The 9,312-nt window shown below is 35.4% G+C and overlaps 1 pseudogene; it reads right to left on the bottom strand.

The window, feature by feature from the left end:
• Nucleotides 1-3,343: 3,343 nt before the first annotated feature.
• Nucleotides 3,344-9,310, bottom strand: LOC131532259 (protein-glutamine gamma-glutamyltransferase K-like; annotated as a pseudogene).
• Between the last annotated feature and the right edge of the window lie 2 nt (nucleotides 9,311-9,312).

Raw genomic sequence — 9,312 nt, 5'->3', positions numbered from 1 at the left:
TTCTTCATCAGCTGTGGTTTCTCTTTTCATCTCCGTTAGGTTCCTGCAGTCCTCTAGCTTCACTGAGCACATCTTAAGTGGTGTCTGCTCTTCTTCAGCGTTACAGTCTGAACCCAAAGACTCTGTGGAGATTTGATCGGTAGATTCATGACTGTCACACACACTCTCTTGAGTGTCAGTGTAACAAAGTAAACTGAGGCTGATCTCTGAGTCCTGTGTGTTTCTGGATCTCCGTTCAGAAAGCTGATCTCTGATGCTCCAGGCTGAATCTGTTCCATCAGTCACACCCACTGGATCCTTTTCCATCTCCTAAGAAACAAAGAATCACAGTGGCAATAAATTTATATAACGACTGCCGCTCCTATTAAGATTAAAAAAAAAAAAAAACTATTTTAAAGAACAGAAACTGCTGGCAGACAGGATGTACAAAAAGCAAGAAACATTTTGTTGTTGTTGTTGTTGGAGCCATGTTCGGTCATTATGTCTGACAGGAATGCTTAAAGCTTCTACTAGCACTTACAATATTTTCTTAGCAAATACTGGTTTCAATCTGCAACGAAATTAATCTGTGCATGTGCCAATGTTTAATCTTAAGGACATTTATGTTCATTTTTATTTATTGAACAAGTTTTGTACTGGTTTGCACTGGGTATAAACAGATCTTGAAGCAAAGCCAGTTGAAAACGGTTTGAAACGTGAGAATGGAATCAACGGATCAATTTAAGGAGTTCAGCGGAAAGAAAGGAAAAACTGAAAAGACAAGCACACACAGTCATTCGGGATTAAGTGAATCTTTTTCATGTAAGTTACAAACCTCTCTGCTCAGTTTTTTGTCTCTCTCCATCAGTGACGCCTCCCTTCTGCTGAAAGATTTACGTAATGAAACCATCAATATCCAGCATGGACAGATATATTATATCCTTCATTTACCACGTTTCCATTTTAAACGTGCTATTCTTAAAATTATGCGGGTTTCTTCGGAAACTAGCACTGTCTGAACTGTAAAAAAATGTCTGCTGCTGCTTCGTTTCCTTTACAGAGGAGTTTAAACTACAAAATCGGACATTACTGCCACCTATTGGGACTATGGTCCACAATCACAGCAGCGTTGGAAAACCTTTGTGAATCATTTGTTTCGGGACAGGGGTTCGAAGAGTTTCAAATTGCTAAAGTCACGTAATTTCATTAACCGAGGTGTGTCTTTTACTTAATCTCGGATTAGTTTTATTTGTGTACATTTTTAATGAAACATAAAAGACTGTTGTCTGAGGTTGGCCCGTTTACACAAGCTCTACATAAAGTAAACAAAACGCTGTAATATACACCTGCAAATTAATAAAAGACCACATACTTCATATGTAATGTTGGTGAGTTGTTAATTGCATTTAATACACCTGCTGAAAAAAACAACAGAACCCTGCCCAAAACACAATAGAAAATGTAATGGTTTTATTGGTTATAATAGGAATTGTATTGGTTTTAATGGAAACCATGGTGTCTACTGGTATGTGATGGATTCTATTGGTGGGATGTTAAATCCTATTGGAAAAAATGCCCAAAACACACTACAAAAAGGAATTTTGTAATGGTTTTACTGGAAAAAACTAATTTATAATGGTATTTTAATGGAAACTATTAGAATTTCTGTGATGGTTTCTATTAGGCTTCTATTGTTTTTTTGTTTTTTTAGCAGGGTGAGCCCAGGCTTCGTGTTCAGCTTTTCCAGTATCCACACTAAGCTCCACAGCGTCCAGAGCTAAGAGTCAGTCAGTCAGAGTCAGAGATTATTGTCATTTTGTTTATACATCCTGTACACAGAGAAACGAAACAGTGTTCTTCTGGGGTCATAGCGCTGCATAAGACAGCAAATGACAAGGACAACAAAAACAAACTGTAGCTACATGGCTTAAATTATATTAAATAGGTTCTGTGTTCATCTGCTTCTCTGCTCTTTTTACATAGACTATCACTCTATATAGACTATCATACAACTTAAATATGAACTTCTATCTACTACTTAATATATACTATCATTTATTACAAAATATTACAATATCTTATTTGTAAACATCATGCGTTTTTCACTCATTACAGTTAATGTCATGAAATTAGCAAACTAAGCCAGTAGTAGTAGTACTGACAGTCAAACATGGCTGAACGCATAGAAAAAAAAAGGAGGATCCGATTGATTCAAACTCAAACTCACTAGCAAAAAACAGGTCAAAATATCTATTCATTTTCGCTTCAGCATCGCTTGTAATGATTTTAAAAAGCTTGTATGGGTGAAATGGAGCTTTTAGAATCAGTCAAATTGAAGATTCGTCAAGATTCGTGAAACGCACTTACGAAGACCTGATCTGAAATTATGGTTTGCGAATCATTATCGGGACTTTCGCAAATTATTTGATTCAGATCGGAACTTTGGAGCACGTACCGCTAATCATTTGATTATATCGAAACTTTTGAGCGAATTCACGAATCATTTAATTTAGATCAGAACTTTGGCGCGCGTAACGTTCTTTCTTTCTTTATTAAACAGCACAAAACATAAAACCATTAAAGCAGTACATAAAAACAAAACAAAGAAAAAAGAGAGAAAAAGAGAGATGGCTTTATTATAGTAAAAGTGTTTTAGTGTTTTGTATTAATTACCATTTGTATAATATAATAAAGAGAGGTTTAGAGCTAGTAAATGTTTGTTTATATATGTGAAATTTAGCTAGCAGGAAACACAAATTAAGTAAGTTATATTTTGCTAGGCCTATATTCTCTTTTGAGTAAACAATCCAAAGAAAAGATCTTTAAACCCGCTGCTGTAATGTTGTTGGTTTTACATAATCAATATTTTGTAATTATTGTCTGATAATATTTTTATGCTAACATAAAAAGCTCTCTTTATGAATGTTTGCTACCATAGCTATAAATAAACCCTTTAGATTACACAAAACTGTGGTCAAAAGTCTATCAATGCAAAAATGCTCTTATGTCCCCACCTATATCAAAATCAAGCCTACACCCAAGGCTAAAAAAAGAGTTAAATAAGAACTTAAAAAAAGAGATGAAAAATAAGAACAAACAGAGATTGAACATTTAAACACTGATGTCACAAGACTAAATAATGGTACAATCAATTTCTGAGATATACTGTAGATATTTGAAATCAACACATAAACAAACCCAGACAGACAGGATATGAATAAAGCATGAAAGATCTTTATTGTTGATTTACATGAGTTTCATATCAACCTACTTGATTATTGATTTTTTTTTTTTTTACTCTAAATGACCATTTCATTTTGTAAATATTCTTATATCCTCAAGATAACTGAGAGCTTTAGCAGGCTTCACAATGACAGTGCTTTTTACTTTGGTTTGACCAAAATATCAGCGACTCCGTGCACTTGAGTGAGCAGACGGCAGTCCATCGATGCCAGGAGTTTCTGAGGACCAGCGACGGTGGGAACAAACCTCTCCGTTAGTGTAACCGTCGCATGCTTATCCACATCACTGAGAAACACAAATAGATTATAGACTTTCTGGAAGCTTTTCACTCATTTCACTCATATTTATTGAAGTGCAGCTCACACACATGAAGCAAATTTAAAGTGCATGCATGTCGCACCACAAAATGCTCTTAAACACTGAAAGACTTACCCATACGCGATCTTTCTGACACTCTGCATTCCCAATCCTTCTATACGGAACAAAACATTCCTCAACACTTGTGACAGTGGGTTCTGGAACGTGATCTTGACTGTCAACTCTTTACCCACCACAGCGTCCCCTTGAGGCTGAAACAGTCAAAACACAATCAAAGGATGTAGATTTTTTAAATGAAGGACACTTAATTCTCAAATCTCATTTGCATTCCTCATTTGTAATTCAAATGGTACTTTTAGATGCACTGAACCAGGTTAAACATCAACAGATTTGACAGTAAGAAAGATATAAGAAAGTTTTGTGCTTGTTAAACGTCCTAGATAAAGACTAGAGGATCACCGACGTACAGTGATGATGAGGTCTGGTGTGCGCAGCCTGAAGTTGAACTGTGTGGCCAGAATCTGTTGGGTCTCGTTGACCCGTCCGGTGACCGCGAGCATCAGAGCGCCCTGGTCCACCAGATGGTTCATGTACTCTTTATACTGCAGAGTCAAAGGAATAGTCTTGGCTGAAGGGAGAGAAAAGGAACATGGCATTAATGATTATAATGAAATATTTCAAGGTAATTTTGCACAGTACTCCAGTCCATTTTGCTCACTGCCCATAATCTCAAACAGGACTGCAAATTCAATTAATCCCTCAAACATGTGCACCAGCTTGAGTACTTTGTTTTGTTTTGTGTGTATGTGTTTTCCCTCTAAAAAAAACACTAAATTTAAGGAAAACAGATGCAACATTAACATTAACTGGGATCCATAATCCATAAAGTTGATCAAATTGTTGTTCATATACAGAAATATTCTATTTAAAAGTAAACATTACCACTTTTAGATGCACAACATTTTATCATCTTAACTTGTTTTCCTTATTTACACCTAAAAAATTCAAAGAAGTACCTTGGGGGTACATATTATGACTCTGAGGTACTAATTTGCACCTTTTAGAGGTAAATAAGGCACATATATGTTCTTTTAAGCGTATAAAGGTACAATTTGTGAATTAAATTGAACACCAACTACAAGCACGTCTCATCATCAAGTGATTTTTGAGAAATGCAGCAACTAATTCAGACATTTTGGGGCACAATAACCAGAAAAACGTCTCTGGTGGGACTGTAAAACTCCACTCACTCTCTTGCGGTTTAAGGGTGAGAGGAATCTGGTCCTTCTTCACAGTATTTTTCAGCACGCCGGTGTAGTACATGACCATCACCTCATACAGCAGACTGGCCGTGCGCTGACTTGAGCTTTTGTTCTTCAGAACGATGGAGAGTTTGGCATCTTCACCGATACGAGGCCCTGCCCCGTCCATGACGATCTCAACACTCACGTCATTGCCAGTGGGGACGGATACAAAGTCGGTTTGGAGCCGGCGACTGGCCCTTTCCACGGCAGTGCGCTCCTCCCATGAACCTGACGGACATGATTAAACAGAAAAGAGGAGTGTGAGCTGCTGCTTTTTTGGAGTATTATCTCTAAACCCATTGTTCCAAAGTGTGCTGCTTACATAGGGATCCAACTCAAGTTATCAACATAAATTGCTGCTTCCAATGTTTTCTAATTTTCAGTTTCCTACCCTTATGAAAATTAACCATCGTTTTATTATAGTAAAAAAGTGTAGTAACCATGTTTTTTTTGGCATATTGATTACCATATATATTCACAATTTTAATACCATGGTTTAACTATGGTTAGTGAAGCAAAACCATATTTAATTTGTGGTTACTATGGTTTAACTATAGTAACCCTTTTTTTATCTGGAGAAAAAACCATGGTTAATTTTTGTAAGGGTATTTTATGAATTAGTTTTTAATTTTAAGATTTTGTCATGAATTCTGTGCATTTTAAGTTCATATATTATGTGGTATATTATCTGTTTTTATGTGAAGTACTGTGCTTGTTGTAATGTTGTTATTATTGTAAATCACTTTGAGTTGGATTTCTTGCATCAGTGATATTATCCTTAACTAAAACTAAAACCATAAAAATATTTTTATTGACTTGAAATGAAATAAATGTTAATTGAAATAAAATAAAATAATAAACAAAGCAATTCCAACAGGGTCCTCACACCATCGGTGCTCGGGCCCTAAAAATAAAAAAAAATAATAATTTCAGCTAGTAATTTCATATTTTAGTTCAACTTGAAATACTAAAATGATTAAATACAATTTCAGATTTTCAGTACAATTTTGGACCAGATGAAAGTATTTTCTTACCTTCTGGGTATTTGTAGAGGTGTGTGATGTCCACACGAGCATCAGATCCTACAGCTTTAGTACTGATGCACTGACCGATGGAGCTCTTCTCCACATTAACCTGACTGAAGCTTCCATCGGGTTTCTTCTGCCAGTAGATCTTATCACTGTTCACCTGAGACACACAGTGAAGTCATTTCAGCCTTTCAGAAGATGTTCTGAATAAAGTGCAAAGTTCAAAATGTCACCAGACACAAATGAGGGTGAGAAGAGGTTCATATGAAACACTCACTTCGGCAAAGACAAACGGAGTGTCGAATTTCAGGTTGACTTGTCCGTTGCGGACAGCGGAGACAGAAGTGGGACCGCAGCGGTACGAACCCTGGCTGGGCTCCTGAGGGGTCGCGTCCACCACCTGCCACCCGCCGTAACCAGCCGGGAGGTCCGGACGGCTCATCCAGGACTCGTTCCACACGTGGAAGTTCCTACAGAGAAAGTTTATTGAAAGCGTTTATTGTTGGTCTGCAATTTGCAAAAATATAGCTGAATAGGCCTAAAACAAGACCTGAAAGGTTTTTTTTCTTCTTCTTACAAATAGTGAATTGAGGCACTTTACCTTAAAAAAAAACAATCATCTAAATATTATAAAGGGCAGTTTGCAGTAAATTATTAAATAAACATTTAGCAAATATACTAAAAAATAACTTTAAATAATAACTGATGATACATTTCTATATTCCAAGAAATTTCAAGAAATTAAGTTATTGCTTAATGTTCTAAAGCTAGCCATTTTCATGCTAGGTTATTATTATTTTTGTTTGTTAAATATTAGTTTAATGAACATATTTATTAGCACCCAAAGAAGTAATAGTAATGGTAATATAACTATAATTTCAATAATATAATAATAATAATATAATATTAGCTTTTATAAATATTTTAAATGAGTTTTGTGTGTTTTTTGTAATTTTTAATTGTTGTTTTTTTTTAATATGTCTATAAAGTTTTTGATTAATTTTATTTCAGATTGTCATTTTAGTACTTCAAGTCAAACTAAAAAAATAGAAATGTTGATATAACTATGACATAAAGCATAGTTATGTTATTTTTTGTTAACATTTATTGTATTTCAAGTGATTTTTATGGTTTTACTTTCAGTGAAATATAATAACCTTGATATCATGTTAATGTAAAGTGTCAGTAATGATGGCTGTATATGAGAACTGTCAGTTCATTGATCGTCAACATTGAATTTATAGTCTTCCAAGCATAAGTTTTGCTGATCAGAGAGACTAAGTATAACATAAACCTGAAACTGATGCCATTAATGACAATAAAATATCGTACCAGACAGAATCGCTGGTCTTGTCTTTGATGATTTCCAGCTTCTCATCAATATAAATGTCTGTGGTCAAGGAAAGGTCCGTGTCGTGAGCCGAGTTGAAGTTGGTCACACAGCGGTGGGAATACCAAGACATCTTAACACTGAGAGAGAATGTTATTTAGATAACATTTTCTTCCTAAAAACATGATAAAAATGTATTTTTAATAGAGTGATAAAAAGAGAAATCCAAACATACCGGTATTGGTGACTCCTGCATAGACCCAGCACTGGGCGAATTTGACAGGCTTCCTGAGCTGTAATACTGTCTCAGGATATCACCGCTGCCGCTCCAGGCGGTGGGAGACGTCCCACCCTCATAGCTGTCCTTCCAGTTACCCATCAGAACACCGTAGTCATCGTTGGAGTTCACCTGTCACAGAAGAACAGAAAAACTTCTCAAAAACAGGTGCTTTTCAGCTCTTTAATCACTTTTCTGTTCCTCACAAGAAAGACAGTCTACATGTTGTTTTGTGTCCTGTATGAACACAAAAGGTTCGCATGAACCTAAAACTACCACATGCTGGCTACTGTAATTCACCTTCTCAAATCATATACATGATTTCTTATGAATCCATGTGAATGTGACTCACCAGAGCAGATACCATTCTGGACACGATCACTGGATCTCTCCATTCAGTCATAGCAACCTGACCTCTCTCCAAAATGAACAGACACGCTTCCAGGATATCCTGTTCAAACTGATAAAACAAATGCAAAATAAAACAAAAAAATCATAATAATGGAATTGATCAATTGGAAATAATTTTATTATATTAATAATAAAAATAATTAATATTATTGTTATTGTTAATTTGTTTTTGTTTATTGTTACTATTACTATTTGTTATTTCCATTATTATTATTGTTCTTATTACTTAATTATTAGATTTATAGATGATAATAAATATGAAAAAACAATTGCATGGCAATGATGACGATGACGATGATATTGATGATGGTGATGATGAAATTAATAATAATAATAATAATAATAATAGCAACAACAATAATAATAATAATAATTATAGAAATATAGATAATAATAGAATCTGTTCAAACCGATAAAAATGCAAAATAATAATACATTTAATTAATAAAAAACAATATTCACAACAACAATAATAATAATGAAGATACTACTACTACTACTACTACTACTAATCATCATCATCATATTACATCATAGAATTATAGATAATAATAGAATCTGTTCAAAACTATAAAATGCATAATAATAATAACGATAAATACATTTAAAAACAATAATAATCATTACAACAACAACAACAACAATAATACAATTATAGATAATAACAGATCTGTTCAAACTGATAAAATAATAGCATAACAATAATTATTATTTTTATTATTTGCAAATTCAAACTATAATAATAAAAATAATAATAAAAATCACTGTTTCCACACCTGGGCAAAATTCCATGTTCTGGTTCCAATTTGCTGCTCGGTTCCGTAGTAAATTCTGCCCATGCTATTCAGGATATACTCTTTCCTTTCTGATTCGTCATCCAGATACACGGCATCATCTGAGGAAAGACAGATGAATGTAGTGCTACTTCATTAATGCAAATGAGGGAAAAGTGAGTGTGATTGTCCTGCATTGACTCTGTACCTTCACACCAGGGGTTGAAGAGCATGTATAAATCGTTGGGGCTGCAGGGGAACAGCAGCTTGCCCTTCGGTGAGAAAGACTCCACCGTCACCTTGTAGCAGCCGATGGAGGCGGTGGGAAGTGTGTTGACCGCCAGCCGCACACGCTTGTCTTCCTGCTCCACGATCTTCATCTCCCAGCGGCCGTCTTCCAGGATGTCCACTAACGGGACAGAGATGTGAATCCCAGTGCTACTGCTGAAGATGGCTCTGTGTCAAAAACACAACAAAGACATGGAAACCCACTGTCAGAAGAACACATCTTAATGATTTAGCTTCAATTGAATCATCTGTCAGTGACTCGGCTGGAGATCCATTAAGAAAGGAGACTCAAGGAGCAGCTGGATTAGACGGATTAGGTCACATAATCACTAGTCCTGGTCAAAACCCAAGCACTTCATGA

The sequence above is a fragment of the Onychostoma macrolepis genome, chromosome 23 (assembly GCF_012432095.1).
Source record: "Onychostoma macrolepis isolate SWU-2019 chromosome 23, ASM1243209v1, whole genome shotgun sequence".
NCBI lineage: Eukaryota > Metazoa > Chordata > Actinopteri > Cypriniformes > Cyprinidae > Onychostoma > Onychostoma macrolepis.
Note: the sequence above shows the minus strand (reverse complement) of the source record. Positions and strands in the feature narration are given on the sequence as shown.